This window comes from Rhinoderma darwinii, chromosome 2 (assembly GCF_050947455.1).
Source record: "Rhinoderma darwinii isolate aRhiDar2 chromosome 2, aRhiDar2.hap1, whole genome shotgun sequence".
Taxonomy (NCBI): Eukaryota; Metazoa; Chordata; class Amphibia; order Anura; family Rhinodermatidae; genus Rhinoderma; species Rhinoderma darwinii.
Genome location: NC_134688.1, coordinates 456,462,920 through 456,482,848, shown reverse-complemented (window position 1 = coordinate 456,482,848; position 19,929 = coordinate 456,462,920). Strand labels below are relative to the sequence as shown.

The 19,929-nt window shown below is 45.9% G+C and overlaps 1 long non-coding RNA gene across 2 annotated transcripts in view; it reads left to right on the top strand.

Annotated features, from left to right (window-relative positions):
* Nucleotides 1-249: 249 nt before the first annotated feature.
* Nucleotides 250-19,929, top strand: part of LOC142743611 (uncharacterized) — a 224,616-nt gene continuing 204,936 nt past the window's right edge. For both annotated transcript variants that reach the window (XR_012881596.1, XR_012881597.1), the window contains exon 1: nt 250-343. This is a non-coding gene — a long non-coding RNA (uncharacterized LOC142743611). The remainder of the gene's footprint in view (nt 344-19,929) is intronic.

Here is a 19,929-nt window from a genome sequence, read left to right as displayed (position 1 = left end):
TCTTTTTTGTTCATTTTCTGTAAGACCAACACTTTTAAAAGGGCCACTGACAGATACAATTGCTCCAGCGGTCACTTAGTACACAAAGGAGTGTTCCTCTCTGCTGCACTAAGCCACCGCTGGACCTAAACAATAATTTGCTGTAAAATAATAAAATAGATAATTGACATAACTGACAATGCGTTGTGTGACATGTCCAACATTCCAGCTTCTTTCTTCTGCGAATGCCTCAAAGCTGGCATTCTCTCAACATCAGGTGGGAAGAATGCCAGCTTCCAGTCATGCGCAGGAAAAAGAAGAAGCCAGACTGCTGGACTGATGTCATGCATCGCAAGCTCACAATGTAAGTTATTTATTTAATTTTTTTACTGCTAATTACCATTGTTTCAGTCCAGTTGTGGCTTTATACAGCAGGGAGGAGCATTCCTTGCTGTACTAAGTGAACATTGGAGCGATTGATCTGTCAATGGCCCTTTAAACATATTGTACGGCTCTCGCGGAATTATATTTCAAAATATGTGGCGTTTACGGCTCTCTTAGCCAAAAAGGTTCCTGACCCCTGGTCTAGACGATCCTGACGAAGCCTGCCCCCTGGCCGGAACATCACCAGGCGGGGCGGCCGTATCTTGTCCTCCAAATCTTCCATCTGATGGGGGAGGGGTGACAGGGAGCCCAGCCTGCGACTCCCTGCTTACCGCCGGACCCCGTCGCGGCCTGGGATTCCTGCCAGGACGCAGGGCCTGAGAAGGGGCGGTCCTCCCAGCTGCCTGGCCTGCAGCGTCCGGGATCGGGCTCCCTCTGCGACGCCGTGTCCGCGGGACTGCCTCCGGACTGAGGCGCTCTGGAGGTCGGGACCGCCGAGAGGGACGGGTCGACCCGGCCTGCGTCGCCGTCACCCCCGGCAACGCTCTCTGCCTGCTCTGCGCAGGAGCGGTCGTTGCCGACTCCCCCCCCGCCGCCATAACCATGCTTGTAAGGGGGCCGGGGGAGGGGAGCCTGTCCTGTGCAACAGACCCCGAACGCCGGGCCCGACGTGGCGAAACGGCGTCCGGGATCTTAGTTATTGCAGCCACGGTCTCCTCTAGCCATCCGGGACCGTGGTGCACAGCAGCGGCACGCAGCCGCTCTAACATTAAAGACTCTGCCATCCTGAGAAGCACAGGCAACGGGGAGCTTACTGTTTCCGTGTTACTCCTCCCGCTGCTTCCGGCTCAATGCCGAGAAACAGCGGGAAGCTCAGTAACGGCCCCCCGTCCCCCTTAACTCCTCCCCGTCCCCCCTCCAACTCCCTCCAACTCTCCCTCACCTAATTAACCCTTTCCCTACCAGGACGGTCATGTCGGCTTCCCTTAATCCCTGCAGGCTGCGTCCAGCCTCTTCTGTACTCACGGTCTCAGAGTTCTTCTTCTGCTGCTGCTGCTGCTGTTGCTGCTTGACGCCTCCACTGCATTCAAACCTCCCGCCAACTTCATGACGTCTCCCCTCCTTGTCGCCTCCACACACGCTGTCACGGCGCTGTGGAGGAGGAGGAGGGGCGGGCTCTATGTGAACAGCGGGCCCTTATGATTTTACTTTGATGCAAAGAACGGGCCCCGGCTCCGTGATGGGACCTGTTCCTTTGACCAAAGTGAAATCTTAAGGGCCCGTGAGCAAATGAATTCCAGCATTGGAGCACGGGCCCCGTTTTTTCACATTTATGAACAGGTCCCTGACAGCAGTACCGCCAGTACTGCCCTGATGGCGGCCATGGGTCCACAGCCCGAGATATTGCTGTTTGAAGTGATCCCTCCAGCCTCAGTCTCTCACACTGTGTGAAGCATCTTCATGCTGATAGGACAGCGTCAGAGGCTGTGAAGAGGCTCCACCTCAGGAGAATGGCTGGTATTACCTCCCACTTTTCTAATAAAGCCTCATTTCATATTTAGAAAAAAGCTCATAACTTTGCAAATAACGTTTTGGGACACAATTTTCACTAGCATTACCAGTATGACAGCGCCTATTAGATTAGCTAGGAGATAGGGAATTACTAAACTAGTGACAGATCCTCTTTAAGAGACACGGCAAGCCTATTACTTACAGCTCATAAAAGTAGTACAGTCTCTTTACTGGCACTATAACAGTTTACCAGGTAAATTTCCTTCCATGTACTATTTCTTTCTATGCCAGTCTTCCTGAGACCACACCCTGGTTGTGATACTTCAGACAGCTTTACGCTTCCACCTCATTTTGCTGCCTTTTCTATAAGACGTCACTCTCCCTCTTTCCGTGCTCTCTAAGTGCCTCATTTCACCCGCCAGCCTTATTTAGCCAGGCCCTTGCTACTTCAGGAATCGCCATCCAATATTTTTCTGAAACACGCCCCGACAGTCACTTCTACTGTACATAGAAGTCTCCAGACCACATAGAGGTCTCCTTCCTAACACTCTCAGTAACTCCAGGATCCTGGTAGCCTGTTCACTAGGGCCCTGCTCTCAAGGGTCACCTTCCGCTACCTACTCCAATGACTCTACCAGAGTTCAATCTATCCCAGAACTACCATTACCAGTCCACATTTCAGGCCTCTTGACCAACCAGATCCATTGTAGCTTCCATCATGGCCCACCTATTAGGGAACTCCTATTTTTCCCTACTAGGCCCACTACAGACGTTCTTTGCGTTTGAGTATACTACCGCTCATTCCCTCCTTGTCCCCACTCCTGGGAAGACTATCTCAACAGCTCCCAGCAGACATTGCCAGAGCTACCAAGTCAGCAAGGCAAAACACCAGCACCACTTTGGCAATTGCCCACGTGTACTTACCAGGCCACCCAACTCCACGGCCTGCCTCTCTCTGTTTTAGACTACTGTATAAATGTAGCTTGATGGCTCAACGTCTGATGTGTGGCTCCGGCCTTCTACTGCACCACACACCACAGTAGTGTCTCTGCCTCCGTTACCCACAGACCTACTGTACGTCAACCTCCGGCATCCACCCTCAGAAGCTGCAGCTTTCCAACCTTCAACTGCTCTTCTGCAGCAAGAAAAGGCGGCTCTGATCAACGGATCTCCAGCATAGCTCCATCTTTACTTCACACGATTCTCATACTCTCTCCCTTTGGACGCCAATAGACCCCCTTATATGCCTACCAGCATGGTGGCACAGCATATTGTCATCAACCCGCTCTACTTGACAGCACTAGGCTAATCCAGGGCTGCCAGGTCCCTCCCTTTCTTCTGTCAGTGCTCCATACCTTATCTCATTCTGGCATCTAGACAGTCTCTTAAAGGGCCAGCTATGTTAATTACAAGGGATATGTTTGACAGTCCATTGGCTGTAGTTTGAAGAAGAAATAAACATTATCATTATGGAGAGGGTTAATCAGCCCATGTTTGGGAAAATGGCATTTTTATTTTTTTTAATAGATATTCGCATCCTAAGGTGCAACATTAAAGTAAAGCAAGAAGTGAAATTTGTTCTTTCTCCGGTCCCACAGTGATGTCACCAGACAAACTTACATTTTTCATGAGATGTCACATTTATAAAAGTCAAATATATTTTGTTGCATTCTCAGCCTGCCCTAACAACAAAGATTTAATGTTTCCTGACAAAATGTCACAGTGCCTTTATTGTTTTAGTGGCATCTGAACTATTCCATCTGAGGCTTTGTGACTACTTTGCTGGATGATTAATTTTTCACTGGTGAGCAAGCTGATCCTTGAAGTAAAAACTTCAGAATATGTCAACAAGAAGAGACGAGATAGTCAGCTTGGGGCATGGATCAGTGCATTGGCCTGGTTTAGTGTAAGACGGGCCATGAATACATAACCTCTACAACTATCCCTCTTCCTATTATAAAAGTGACAGCTCTTGCAGCTTTCAGGGAACCGTTAAAGAGGCTCTGGCACCAGATTATAAGTGCCCTATCCCCTACCTAATCTGATCGGTGCTGTAATGTAGATAACAGTGGTTTTTATTTTGAAAAACGATAATTTTTTTAGCAAGTTATGAACAATTTTAGATTCATTCTAATTAGTTTCTAATGCCCAACTGGCCGTTTTTTTAACTTTTGACCAAGTGGGCGTTGTAAAGAGAAGTGTATGATGCTGACCAATCAGCGTTATACACTTCTCTCCATTCATGTTCATCTGTACTCACAGCACAGCGTGATCTCGTGAGATCATGCTGTGCTGTCACATACACCCACAGTAACTTTACGGAAGCGTCTTGAGAGTGAATAGACATTGCCTCCAGCCAGGATGCAATGTCTATTCACACACCCAACACTTCGGTAAAGCTTCTGTGGGACTTACTCACAGCACAGCGTGATCTCACGAGATCACGCTATGAATGACCGCACAGCCTGATCTCGCGAGATCACGTTGTGCTGTGTGAGTAAGTCCCACAGAAACTTTACCGAAGTGTCGGGAGTGTGAATAGACATCGCATCCTGGCTGGAGGCAATGTCTATTCACTCTCAAGACACTTCAGTAAAGTGGTGGTGGAGTCATTTTTAAAACTTATTTACAGTGCCTCCTTTTAAGACATAACCACTGTTTACCACAGGGTATCCTAAAAGCAAAAACATTAGGACACAGGCTCAGTGGTTAGTGCTGTTGGACTGTGTGTACACCGCTGATACCCACATTAGGCTATGGGAAAATATGTAGCCCTATACAATTACACAAACGAGGCTCAGTTTATTTATAACGTGGGTTGACACGAGGGTCGGCCACAGCTTTATTATATTTATATTTGTTTATTTTCTTGCTTTTATTTATAACAATAACCGATTGCAACAAAGTATTCCTAAATTATTATTACCCGAATGCCAGCCCGCCTAAGGCGGGGCATGAAGGTCAGCTCTCTATACAACACCGCCTATATATAATTCTTTTTTTTTTACACATATCTATATATGTTATTACATAGTATTTTATTATTTTTTAATTACACACATAGCAGTCAATAGGGAGGGAGGGTAGGACAAGTGACAGCCAAAGAGGAAGATGCCCTCCCACCCTTGCCTTATAAACCCAGGCAAGGAGGAGGGGGGTAAAACCGCCCCCATTCCCCCTAAAGCCGCCCTGTAGGAGGGAACCTAAAACCCTATTGGCCACCCTGCCATTCTATTATAGTAAAGAAAAAGGGGGGGATCTAACTTCCCCTAGCCCTGCTGTACCCATATTAACCCCTACATTGCCCACAGTCATAGTCCCTGCGGCCAATAAGCCTTTGCAGCACTGGGGTCGTGGTTTTGACTCCGACCTAGGATAACATCTGCATTGGGTTTATATGTCCTCTCTGTATTTTCTTGGCTTTGCTCCCACACTCCAAAACATACTGATATTTGGCCCTACCGTGTACGTCTAAGTAGGGAATTAGATGGTAGGGGACATCGACTGATGTGAGTGATGACAATGTCTGTACAGCACTGTGGAATATGTTGGCTCTACATAAGTAACAGGAAATATTTCAATAAATAGAATATCTCCAGGAATATCTCTCAGGTTTACAAGATCTATTCATGGAATTGTCCCTGTTTTCTTAGCATATTGACTAAATACACAGAATATCTTTCTACTTGCAAGTTCATGTTTCTTCAGACACATTTTTTATTGAAAAGGTCAATAAAAAAAAAAAAAAAAAAGGCACTTTCCAATCAAATTCATAAAGTGATTCCTGATGTGGCATGTAGTACTGGTGCTTTATTGAGATAGTATTGCATGGCATAGTCTTAAGGGGGTTTTACACTGGACGATTATTGGGCAGACAAGCGTTCTAGAACACTCGTTACCGATATTTGCCCTGTGTGAACAGGGGAACGATCAGCAGATGAAGGAGCAAACACTAAATTATCTGCTGATCGTAGCGTTTTAAAAAAGTAAAATATTATCGTTGTCAGCAGCACATCTCCCTGTCTAAACAGGGAGACGCGCTGACGACATGATAATAATGTATGGGGACGAGCGATCAGAGTAACGACTGCTCGTCCCCATACATAGCTCCTTGTGACAGGAGCAAACAAGCGACGATCAACGATGTCTCTTTGATCGGCTCTCACTGCACCGACCAATTATGTAAAAGGCCCTTTAGATTCATTAGCTCAGCAAGTTTGACCAAGTGATGACCAATGTCCATAGATTATTGTAATGCAGCCAACTCTACAGTATAAAGACATAAAATGTTGACAACAATCTTTCCTGCAGCTATAATGCCAGAGATGTACTTCATCGTGAGTTTGAAGCTTTTTACGGTTCTTTTTTTATTAGAACGGTCCTCCGAAAATAGGCTGACCACAAGTTGTCCCACTTTTGGGACCTCCAGCAATCAGCTGTAATCTGTGAGGGAACCTAGCAGCAAGTGTTCCATTCCCTTGCAGCGCCACCATAGGGGAAACAAAGCATTACGTTGTTACCATTGAAATTATTGGGTTGTCTGTGTAATGCACAGACATTCTGGGGCATCCAGAGTGTGAGATGGTCTGCTCTGGCTAATTGATGGAGGGTCTGAAAAATATTCTCTATGTTCTATGAACGGGTACCTTTCAACACAGGAATATCTCCTGACTACAATATTGTCTCATCCTCCGGCTTGCTACTTCCTGACTGGTAATCCACTGACAACCTTTGGCTACATTACTGACTCCGCTACATCGCACCCGCTGCCAATTGGTAACTATTCTGGGAACCTGGGAATCCAACCGGGAAAGTCCATACCTCCTTGTGGGGGTTAAAGGTGGAGAAGGGCAAGTTTCCTTAAACTCTGCACCCCAGTCTAGCCAGCACCAAATGTACTCTTTGGCTCAGGGCTCAGTGGACATCCTGACTCCATCCAGCGTCACGACCTCCGCTGTGCTCGGGATCAAGGAGGGTAAGTATACTATTACTACAGTAACAGGGGCCTGCATAGTTTATTACATAGGCCCCAGTTACTATAGTAACTTTTAATAGACGTGGTGCGGGTGGCCTTTTTACACGGGCCAATTATCGGGCCAATTATCAGGCAAATGAGCGTTCCTGATCATTGCCCTGTGTAAACAGGGCAACGATCAGCCGATGAACGAGCAAACGCTCATTTATCAGCTGATTGTATTGTTTATGCAGAATTAAATATTATTGTTGTCGATAGCACATATCCTTGTGTAAACAGGGAGATGTGCTACCGACATGATGGAAATGTATGGGGACGAGTGATCGTAGTAACGATCGCTCGTCCCCATACTAGCTCCTTGTAAAAGGAGCAAACAAGCGCCGATCAATGAGATATTTAGCCGATCGGAGCACCTTTACATGGCCTATGTCGGGCCGTCTAAGAGGACCCTTAGAGTATCCACTTTTCTGGTGAAAACACATAAAAATCTAAGGCGGCGTATAGAGAAGCGGTATCATAGCAGAAATCACATTAAAATCCCCTTTTATTGCCAATTCATGCCAGCACATTCTTCTCCTACTCCAGGAAAGGAGGGCACACTGCAGTCTCTCTTCTTCCCATTCCTCCTAAATCAATTTTCATTTGCTTTACCTTTAAATGTAGATTATTAATTGACTTTATACTTTCCCCTTTGTGATATTTGCGTATAATTAATGAATTTAATAGGTAAACGAATGTGGGGTATTTGCTTTATTTGAATGTGTTCCTCAAAAATTCTCTCTCAACTTTTGAGTGTTCTGCTGTTTGTGAAGTGCCAGCTTGTGAGGGTCGTACACACCCATCAGTCTCCGTCAATAGACATCTCTCCAACTTCAATAAGGATTACACCGAGTTACCCATTGTCTTGTGGCCTTTGTTCCTTGTGTCTTTGAGACTTTGACGCCCAGTAATTTACCACAAGAAAGATCTATGGAGAGGAGACATAAAAGCAGACAAATCCATCAGTCAACCACGGACAAACTAAAAATGAAGGATAGCAAGTTTTTATTAAAGCTTTTGTAGTCCTTGTATGTGTTGAGGGTGGTGGTTTGATCGGTTGTTGAGAAGATGAATGAAGGTAAAAGTGGTAGGAATAAGCTCAGGACCTGGACAAAACCATTAATTAATTTATTAAAGAGAACCTTTCACCTCCCCATACATGTGCAGATGAGTCCAGCATGTAATGGGCAGGGCTGCACAAACCATGGGGCACTTTACATTTTTTTTCTACCCTCCTCCGTTATTTAGATATTGGTGCCGTTATATTTGGTGCCCGATATTTAAATAACCCCCTGAACTGTCAATGGGGCGAGTACTGGCAAGGAGGCGTGTTACTATGGCTGTGTTACTATCCAATCAGATACGGACTGTGTTACAGCAAGAGCAAGGATAGAGCGAGTGTGCACGCGCGCATGCACACTCTCACTCTTCAGCTTTCAAGATTAGTCTTCTGCTGAACTGGAAAGGGGGCGTGTCACTGCTGAGGACAGTGTAAGAGCTGTGGAGAGGAGAGCGCGTATGTGCCAGTACACGCCCCATTGACAGTTCAGGGGATTACTTAAATATCGGGCGCCAAATAACTGTGAAAACTGTGAAGAATTAATACAGAAAGTATGTTGGAAAATTGTACAACTTTTAATTATACAAAAAAATAACTTTAATTTGCTGAAACCGGACAACAGCTTTAATATCAGTAAGTTTAAAAATTTCTAGTACCAAGTTTAATGGTTGTTTAATTTGAACTACCTCTTTAAGGTAACTATAAATGTAAAAATCCTATATAATTAACTAGAATGTTTATATATCCTATATATGTTTATATTTCCTATTATATGTCCTATATAATTAAGTAGATGTTTCAAAAATTTGTATTGAACGTAAATCTTAATTTTTACATTTGTATTGAAGTGACTGTTGACGCAACAACTGAGTCAAAATATATTAGACTGAAATTTGTATTGGAGTATGTCAAACGATACCCGCCCTCCAGTGATTTATCCAGTTTTAAGTCATAGGTCATCGATATATATCGGAGAATAAGATGACACAGAGACCATGCTTTGTATGCTCAAAATCCTTCTCTGGCGTTTATTCATCAAACCATTACAATAATATTTTTTGAAGTAGAAGCAGCTGGATTCCAGCCAATCATTTACAATGTTTATAATGTGACGTTAATTTGGATTTGATTTAGCCAATAGCATACAATGACAATATGTTTTGTCCTGAACCAATCATAGGCTTTTTAAGTGTAAAATCGTGAATTCCCAAAATATACCACGTCATAGATGTGGTCAGACTACTCCCTCCCTTATAGTATATGAAACTCTTCTACAATGCTAAGAGTTGGACTGACCCCATCCCTTATCGTAAACATGATCTTTCTCCAGAGGCTTCTAGGTTGAGCGTTTCCTTACCACACAAAAATAGGTAAATATTCATCTGTATTCTCCATAGCAATAGGGAGACTAAATATAAACATTCATCTCAAGAACAAAAAAAAACATAGAACTGTTTCAGACAATGCTGACATAGATTTATTAGCCTTAAAGCAACATGACTTATTAATCTCAAAATGGCTCCTTCAGGCCACAAGATGGATTCCAGATATCCAAAATGGACGCCACCATACAAGATGGAGTCCACGCAAAATGTCATCATTTAAACATATTCTAATCACTTTCACAGTGACATACTGCAAATTATAGTTCAGAGTGAGGAACTGAAGATTAACCACCATACAATCTTCCGCATTGATTTAAAGAGGCTCTGTCACCAGATTTTGCAACCCCTATCTGCTATTGCATGTGATTGGCGCTGCAATGTAGATTACAGTAACGTTTTTATTTTTAAAAAACGAGCATTTTTGGCCAAGTTATGACCATTTTCGTATTTATGTAAATGAGGTTTGCAAAAGTACAACTGGGCGTGTTGAAAAGTAAAAGTACAACTGGGCGTGTATTATGTGCGTACATCGGGGCGTGTTTACTACTTTTACTAGCTGGGCGTTCTGACGAGAAGTATCATCCACTTCTCTTCACAACGCCCAGCTTCTGGCAGTGCAGACACAGCCGTGTTCTCGAGAGATCACGCTGTGTCGTCACTCACAGGTCCTGCATCGTGTCAGACGAGCGAGGACACATCGGCACCAGAGGCTACAGATGATTCTGCAGCAGCATCGGCGTTTGCAGGTAAGTCGATGTAGCTACTTACCTGCAAATGCTGATGCTGCTGCAGAATCAACTGTAGCCTCTGGTGCCGACACGATGCAGGACCTGTGAGTGACGTCACAGATCTGCACTGCCAGAAGCTGGGCGTTCTGAAGAGAAGTGGATGATACTTCTCATCAGAACGCCCAGCTAGTAAAAGTAGTAAACACGCCCCGATGTACGCACATAATACACGCCCAGTTGTACTTTTACTTTTCAACACGCCCAGTTGTACTTTTGCAAACCTCATTTGCATAAATACGAAAATGGTCATAACTTGGCCAAAAATGCTCGTTTAAAAAAAATAAAAACGTTACTGTAATCTACATTGCAGCGCCTATCTGCTGCAATAGCAGATAGGGGTTGCAAAATCTGGTGACAGAGCCTCTTTAAGTAGATGATCAATATCATCAAAATCTTCCACATTTTCCAACTTCTTCCAACCTATTGTTTTCTCTAGGTGCCTATTGTTTTCCCTAGGTAAGTGGTATATGGCAGCCACTTATCTCCCTCCATAGAAATCACACTGAACGATCTTGGGACATGACTCGGGTATTAGCTCATAACAGAAACCCCTCTGAGGTCAGATCTGGTCGCTCTGATTCACTCTCGTCTTGATTACTGTAACTCATTACCGGTCTTCCATTCACTAAAGTCTCCCCCCTCCAAATGATCCATAATTCAGCAGCCAGGCTCATCTTTCTCACCAACCGCTACACCAACGCCTCTACCCTGTGCCAGTCACTACACTGGTTGCCCATACTCTTCAGAATTTAATTCAAACATATTACACTTACCCAGAAAGCTCTCCACAGTGCTGCACCTCCTTACATCTCCTCCCTCATCTCTGTCTACCAGCCTACTCGGGCTCTACATTCTGCCAACGAACTCAGATTAAAATCCTCCATTATCCGAACCTCCCACTCCCGTCTCCAAGATTTTTCTCGTGCTGCACCCGTCCCCTGGAATGCGCTACCCCAGACAATCCGATTAATTCCCAAATTCCACACTTATAAGCGTAACCTGAAAACACATCTTTTCAGACAGGCCTATAACATTCCCTAATCTGAGTCCTTTCCCTGGCTTCCTTTACATTAGTAATGAGGCCCCTTCATTCAGCAGTATCCCCCACACTCCTTGCACCCTAATACCCTAAATACACTGACACTGGCTGGTGACCGGCTCATGCAGCTTTATGTTACTACTCCATATGTATAAAAGATGGCGGGACCATTGTATTTAAGCATTTTTTACACTTTGTGTCTCCCTTATTTCCTCATAGATTGTAAGCTCTTGCGAGCAGGGTCCTCACTCCTCGTTTGAATTGTAAATTAGGTTTGTCACTATGTAATGTCTGATATTGTCTTTATAGTGTACCCCCTGAACTGTAAAGTGCTGCGGAATATGTTGGTGCTATATAAATAAACATTATTATTATTAGATCTGTTGACCTATTTGGTATTTTTAGACCTTCATTCAAATTGTGTCAAATTAAATATCTAGATATTATTTTAGTAAAATGTTTTCCTCACAACACTATTGATAAATGTTCCTCATCGCACTTGCATGTAAACAGCCCAATAAGATCATTCTGCATATACTGTAGCTTTCTCATAATTTTGCGGAACCAAAATTGTAGGCAATGAACCGTTTAGGGAAAGTGCCAGGGACTGCAAGGGATGGAGGAGGCGAGGTAAAAAGTTCAAGGAATGCCCAGGGATCCAGGATTGGTTGCAGGATGGTGCGAGGGGTGTGGTAAAATTAATAAAGGAGAGGGTCAAGTGCATTTTCCCTCTCTTACCTTCTGCTCCAACGAGAAGTACACCCACCCTCCCTCCCCTGGGTTTATGGCGGTTTTTGGATAATACTGAGTACGGTGGTATTTGGCGTTTTTCTTCGGCTCTTTTTCTTTTGCAGATGTCACAGTGGGTGGAGTTAGCGTGGAAGGCGGTTTAGCACCATACATGCCTGCTGGAATAGCGGTTCGATGTCATCTCAGGCTTTGGAAAAACAACAAAATGAGGATGAAGCCTTCAAGCTGAATTTAAGTGTTAAAATTATTCAATAAAAGTGTTTTGGAAAATAAAGCTGTGGTCACTCCACTTCCCATTAAAACGTGTCTTGGTCTTATTATAGAGTAAGAGTGATGTACCCTGGGCGGTGATGGGATAATGTGGATATCCTTGCAGTCTCAACTGATGGCTTGTTTTGCCAGGCCACTGTAAAGGATCTGCCAGGCACAACTTCTGTGTATACTCCCATAGGTAATCAGTCTGCACCTGAGTCTGTGTCTCTGAGACTGACTCCATCTTCCACCACTCAGGATGGCAGGCTTAGGAGTGGGAGAGCCTATCGCAGCCTGGCCAGACGGAGCTAGCTCCCGCCCTCTGTCTATTTATACCTGCCTTTCCTGTTCCTCCTTTGCTTGTGATTCTTCTCGTGTGGTTTCCTGGCCCAGCTACAGCTTCTGACTATTTGATCCTGCTCCATACTGACCCTGGCTTACTGACTACTCTCCTGCTCTGCGTTTGGTACCTCGTGCACTCCTGGTTTTGACTCGGCTCGTTCACCATTCTTGTTGCTCACGGTGTTGCCGTGGGCAACTGCCCCTTTCCCTTTGCTTTGTGTTCCCTTGTCTGTTTGTCTCGTACACTTACTGAGCGTAGGGACCGCCGCCAAGATGTACCCCGTCGCCTAGGGCGGGTCGTTGCAAGTAGGCAGGGACAGAGTGGCGGGTAGATTAGGGCTCACTTGTCCGTTTCCCTACCCCCGTCATTACATAATCACAAGCCCATATACCTAGTCTGCCCTGCTCCCTGACACTACTATGGACCCCCTTGAGACCCTGACCCAGCAAATGCAGGGCCTCTCCCTACAGGTCCAGGCCCTGGCTCAGAGGGTCAACCAGCCTGATGCTACCATGGTAGTGCCCCTCAACTCACCTCTTGAACCCCACCTCAAGTTGCCTGACCGGTTCTCAGGGGACCAGAGGACTTTTCTCTCCTTTCGGGAGAGTTGTAGGCTCTACTTCCGCTTAAAGCCTCATTCCTCAGGTTCTGAGAGCCAGCGGGTGGGTATAATTATGTTCCGGCTCCAGGAAGGGCCCCAAGAGTGGGCCTTCTCCTTGGCTCCTGACGCCCCTGAACTTTCCTCCGTTGATCGTTTCTTTTCTGCTCTCGGACTCATTTATGACGAGACTGACAGGACTGCCTTTGCCGAGAGTCAGCTGGTGACCTTACGTCAGGGTAAGAGACCTGTTGAGGAGTATTGTTCTGACTTTAGGAAGTGGTGCGTAGCTTCTCGGTGGAATGACCCTGCCTTAAGGTGCCAGTTTAGGTTGGGTCTGTCGAACGCCCTGAAAGACCTGCTAGTTAGCTATCCCTCTTCTGACTCCCTAGACCAGGTTATGGCTTTAGCGGTACGACTTGACCGACGTCTCAGGGAGCGACAGCTTGAACGTTTTTGTGTTTTCCCCTCTGACTCCCCCATGATGCCTCCCGAGGTCCCGTTGCTTCGCTCTTCCACGGAAGACTCGGAGGTACCTATGCAACTCGGGGCCTCCGTGTCCCCCCAACAACGTAGAGAGTTCTGCAGGAAGAATGGTCTCTGCTTCTATTGTGGGGATGACAAGCATCAAGTGAACACCTGTCCTAGGCGTAAGAATAAGCAGCCGGAAAACTTCCGCGCCTAAGTGATCATCGGGGAGGTCACTTGGGCGCACAGGTATTTCCCGTAAATATGAAACGTAATTACATTTTGCTTCCCTTTCAGGTCTCTTTTGGTGGTAGGTCTGCTACCGGCAGTGCCTTCGTGGATTCAGGGTCTTCTGCTAATATCATGTCTGTGGAATTTGCTATGTCTCTAGCTATGCCTTTGATTGATTTGCCTAAACCTGTCCCGGTAGTAGGTATCGACTCCACTCCTCTTGCTAATGGTTATTTTACACAGTATACCCCTGTTTTCGAACTCCTTGTTGGCTCCATGCATTTGGAGCAGTGCTCTGTACTGTTGATGCAGGGATTATCTTCCGATTTGGTTTTAGGCCTTCCCTGGTTGCAGTTGCATAATCCCACGTTTGACTGGAATACTGGGGAGCTTACCAAATGGGGTAATGAATGCTTGACGTCATGTTTTTCTGTTAATTCTATTTCTCCCCCTGAGGAGGTGAACACGCTACCTGAGTTTGTTCAGGACTTCGCTGATGTTTTCTCTAAGGAGGCCTCCTAAGTGTTACCTCCTCATAGAGAATACGATTGCGCAATTGAATTGGTACCAGGAGCTAAGCTCCCTAAGGGTAGGATATTTAATCTTTCTTGTCCCGAACGTGAAGCCATGAGAGAGTATATCCAGGAATGCCTGGCCAAGGGTTACATTCGCCCCTCTACTTCTCCGGTAGGTGCTGGCTTCTTCTTCGTAGGGAAGAAGGATGGTGGTCTTAGGCCAAGCATTGACTACCGTAACTTGAATAAGGTCACTGTAAGGAACCAGTATCCCCTTCCTTTGATTCCTGATCTCTTTAATCAGGTTCAGGGGGCCCAATGGTTCTCTAAGTTTGATCTACGGGGGGCGTATAACCTTATCCGCATCAAAGAGGGGGATGAGTGGAAGACTGCGTTTAACACGCCCGAGGGTCATTTCGAATACCTCGTCATGCCCTTCGGGTTGTGTAATGCTCCTGCGGTATTCCAGAATTTCATAAATGAGATTTTGAGAGATTACCTGGGGGTATTTCTTGTAGTGTACCTTGATGACATACTGTTGTTTTCCAAGGACTGGTCCTCCCACATTGAGCATGTCAGGAAGGTGCTCCAGGTCCTTCGGGAAAACAAACTGTTTGCGAAAACCGAAAAATATGTGTTTGGGGTACAGGAGATTCCATTTTTGGGTCAAATCCTCACTCCTCATGAATTCCGCATGGACCCCGCCAAGGTCCAGGCTGTGGCGGAATGGGTCCAACCTGCCTCCCTGAGGGCGTTACAGTGTTTTTTGGGGTTCGCTAATTATTACAGGAGATTTATTGCTAACTTCTCGGTCATCGCTAAGCCTCTTACGGACCTCACTCGCAAAGGTGCTGATCTCCTCCACTGGCCTCCTGAGGCTGTCCAGGCTTTTGAGGTCCTTAAGAAGTGCTTTATCTCGGCCCCTGTGCTGGTTCAGCCCAACCAGATGGAGCCATTTATCGTGGAAGTTGACGCATCCGAGGTGGGAGTGGGGGCTGTCTTGTCCCAGGGTACCAGTTCCCTCACCCATCTCCGCTCCTGTGCCTACTTCTCCAGGAAGTTTTCGCCCACTGAGAGTAACTATGATATTGGCAACCGCGAACTCTTATCCATTAAATGGGCATTTGAAGAGTGGCGCCACTTCCTGGAGGGGGCTAGGCACCAGGTAACGGTCCTTACCGACCACAAGAATCTGGTTTTCCTAGAATCTGCCCAGAGGCTCAACCCGAGACAAGCCCGATGGGCGCTATTTTTTACCAGATTCAACTTTTTGGTTACCTATAGGGCTGGGTCTAAAAATATTAAGGCCGATGCACTGTCGCGTAGCTTCATGGCCAGCCCTCCTTCGGAGGAAGATCCTGCTTGTATTTTGCCTCCTGGTATAATCATTTCTTCCATTGATTCTGATTTAGTCTCTGATATTGCAGCTGATCAAGGTTCAGCTCCCGGAAACCTTCCTGAGGACAAGCTGTTTGTTCCCCTGCAATACCGGCTAAGGGTACTTAGGGAAAATCATGACTCCGCACTATCTGGTCATCCAGGCATCCTGGGTACCAAACACCTCATTGGCAGAAACTATTGGTGGCCTGGGTTGCCTAAAGATGTTAAGGCCTACATCGCCGCTTGTGAGGTTTGTGCTAGGTCCAAGACTCCCAGGTCCCGACCAGCGGGCTTACTACGTTCTTTGCCCATTCCCCAGAGACCTTGGACCCATACCTCCATGGATTTTATCACCGATTTGCCTCCATCTCAAGGCAAGTCGGTGGTGTGGGTGGTAGTAGACCGCTTCAGTAAGATGTGCCACTTTGTGCCCCTCAAGAAACTACCCAACGCCAAGACGTTAGCTACCTTGTTTGTCAAACACATCCTGCGTCTCCATGGAGTCCCTGTCAATATTGTTTCTGACAGAGGGGTACAATTTGTTTCATTGTTTTGGAGAGCCTTCTGTAAAAAGTTGGAGATTGATCTGTCCTTCTCCTCTGCCTTCCATCCTGAAACTAATGGCCAAACGGAGAGGACTAATCAATCTCTAGAACAATATTTAAGGTGTTTCATCTCTGACTGTCAATATGATTGGGTCTCATTCATTCCCCTCGCCGAATTTTCCCTTAATAACCGGGTCAGTAACTCATCAGGGGTCTCCCACTTTTTCTGTAATTTTGGGTTTAATCCACGGTTCTCCTCCGTTTCACCTGGTAGTTCCAACAATCCCGAGGTAGAGGTCGTTCATCGGGAACTGTGCACAGTCTGGGCCCAGGTTCAGAAGAACCTAGAGGCGTCCCAGAGCGTACAAAAAACTCAGGCTGATAGAAGACGTTCTGCTAACCCCTTGTTTATGGTCGGGGATCTGGTGTGGTTATCGTCTAGGAACTTGCGCCTTAAGGACCCGTCCAAGAAGTTTGCTCCCCGGTTTATTGGGCCGTATAAGGTCATTGAAGTCCTCAATCCTGTCTCCTTCCGACTGGAGTTGCCCCCATCTTTTCGAATACACGACGTGTTTCATGCCTCCCTCCTTAAACGCTGCTCCCCGTCCTTGGCTCCCTCGAGGAAACCTCCTGTTCCCGTTCTCACCCCTGAGGGGGTGGAATTCGAGGTGGCCAAGATTGTGGACAGCAGGATGGTCCAAGGCTCCCTCCAGTACCTGGTCCATTGGAGAGGATACGGGCCTGAAGAGAGGACTTGGGTACCCGCCCGGGATGTTCACGCTGGGGTATTGGTCAGGAGGTTCCACCTTCGTTTCCCCAATAATCCAGGTCCACTTAGAAAGGGTCCGGTGGCCCCTCATAAAAGGGGGGGTACTGTAAAGGATCTGCCAGGCACAACTTCTGTGTATACTCCCATAGGTAATCAGTCTGCACCTGAGTCTGTGTCTCTGAGACTGACTCCATCTTCCACCACTCAGGATGGCAGGCTTAGGAGTGGGAGAGCCTATCGCAGCCTGGCCAGATGGAGCTAGCTCCCGCCCTCTGTCTATTTATACCTGCCTTTCCTGTTCCTCCTTTGCTTGTGATTTTTCTCGTGTGGTTTCCTGGCCAAGCTACAGCTTCTGACTATTTGATCTTGCTCCATACTGACCCTGGCTTACTGACTACTCTCCTGCTCTGCGTTTGGTACCTCGTGCACTCCTGGTTTTCACCATTCTTGTTGCTCACGGTGTTGCCGTGGGCAACTGCCCCTTTCCCTTTGCTTTGTGTTCCCTTGTCTGTTTGTCTCGTACACTTACTGAGCGTAGGGACCGCCGCCAAGTTGTACCCCGTCGCCTAGGGCGGGTCGTTGCAAGTAGGCAGGGACAGAGTGACGGGTAGATTAGGGCTCACCTGTCCGTTTCCCTACCCCCGTCATTACAGCCACATCATGTTTCCATGAACAATGGACCTAATAGGCTACACCAGCCGTCTCCAAGCTGTGACTCTACAACTTTACCAAAACTACAAATCCCAGAATGCCCTGACAGCCTGCATGCTGGGAGCAGGAGACTTGCAAACAGCTGGAGGGCCACAGGGGGAGACTACTGGGATATATGGTCTTGTATGTTGTAGGTGATACATAATTGGCTGCTCGGCTGTTTCCGCATCTCCAATAGAATATAATTTAAAGATACACGCACATGCGTGGCTAACTCTCCACATAGTGTCCGTCTGGAATCAGTGGTCAATGGCCTGTCTCACCAGGTGGGACGGGGATAGATGAACCCTGTTCTTGATATAGGTGTGGGTCCCAGAGCTGTGGATATTAATTCATTGTCTGAGATGGGACTAAGCCTATAAGTGTTTAAGCAATGCTGAAATTAAGATGTAATTGCAATAATTTCACACATATTTTCTGACACTATTGGATCTCACTATTGCTTAGTGTGGTTTTACAGGAGCAGATTTTCTCCCCCGGTGCCGAGTGCCGATTCACAATAACAGCATCTTCATTGGCGCTTGTTTGCTCCATTTACATGGAGTAATGTTCGGGAGTATGCCCTGTTGTCACCCTCCCATATCATGTACTGTCATTAGGTGTAAAAAAAAAACATACCAAATAGTAACATATTATATAAGGGTAAGCACAATAACATAACACCCCATGCACAGTCCAATTGTTAGTTCAACAGCACTCCATGCACAGTCCAATTGTTAGTCCAATAGCACCCCACAGTCCAATTGTTAGTACAATAGCACTCCATGCACGGTTCAATTCTTAGTCGAAAAGAGCCCCATGTGCAGTCCAATTCTTAGTCCAATAACATACTATGCGCAGTCTGATTCTTAGCCCTATAGCACTCCATGCGCAGTCCAATTCTTAGTTCGATATCGCTCCATGCGCAGTCCAATTCTTAGTTGAAAAGCAACCCATGTGCAGTCCAATTCTTAGTCCAATAACATACCATGCGCAATCTGATTCTTAGTCCAATATCATCCCATGCACAGTACAACTCTTAGTCCAATAGCATATCATGCGTAGTCCCATTGTTAATTCAATAGCATCCCATGCGTAGTCCAATTCTTATATTAATAGCATCACATACACGGTCCAATTCATAGTCCAATAGGATGAACGGCCGCACAGCTGTCCACTGTCAACTCTATTCTCAGAAAACTGCTTCTAAACATCTGCTATTAATGCAATATTCCCTCCAGATCCCTCCTACACCTTGAGTTATGTAACTGAAGTGTGTTACATAAGAAATTCTGAAAATTACATATTTCTTTCTCGTGACAGTGATCACAATCTATACATAGCATGGTTGTACACAGTAGGAAGTTTTCAAACACAACACAATATAAGCATGAGCCCTGGAAAAGCCAACTGTTCTACATGGCGGCAGAATACAATAGTCACCTCGTGTTCTGCGCTGTGGCCATAATCCCTTCTTGGTGTGTGGGATGGTTAACATTGTGATTCATGCTATAATTAGACAAAATCTGGAGACAAAATCGCTCTGCACATTTCCTCACACGTTTCCTCTAATGCCTTTTGAAGTGACATAATATCTAAATTATGTGTTTCAACCCAAATCATCTTTGTCACACTACTACAAGGCTCTACAGTTCTTCTGTATTCTTCACCAGGTTACACTATCATGATTAACGTAGGTAAAACCCATCTCTCAATAGGTGATGGGACGGAACAATGGCGATGATGAATACATTAGTGGTTAAAGCATGTGTACAACAAAAAACGATAGATGATTATATATCAGAAGCAGACAAAATTACGCAAATTTCACAACAGTACCATCTCATTATTAATTTAACTGTTTATGGACATTTACAGAGGTCTCTGGACAAAGCGCAAAAAAAACCCCATGTTCAAATGTCTTGTTAGAACATACGGAAGTCATAGAGGGGGGGAATCCTCGGGAAAGAGTGGATCCAGCTCTGAAGGATTATGTATTTTATGGTCATGTAACATCACATTTCTCCTGCAGTGGGCGCTGCAGAAGAAATATGCTGCTGCCCCCAGATTCTTGTTTCAGCTGCCTGGCGCATGGTGATCAGCTGATTGCCAGCTGATCCATATTTAGAGTAGAGGTTGTCCAAATAGGCAGCCAAAAATGGGCAGATGTGTTATGGTCTTTGAGACACCTTTCCACAAATGGATTTTCACCATACGAATGGCATCG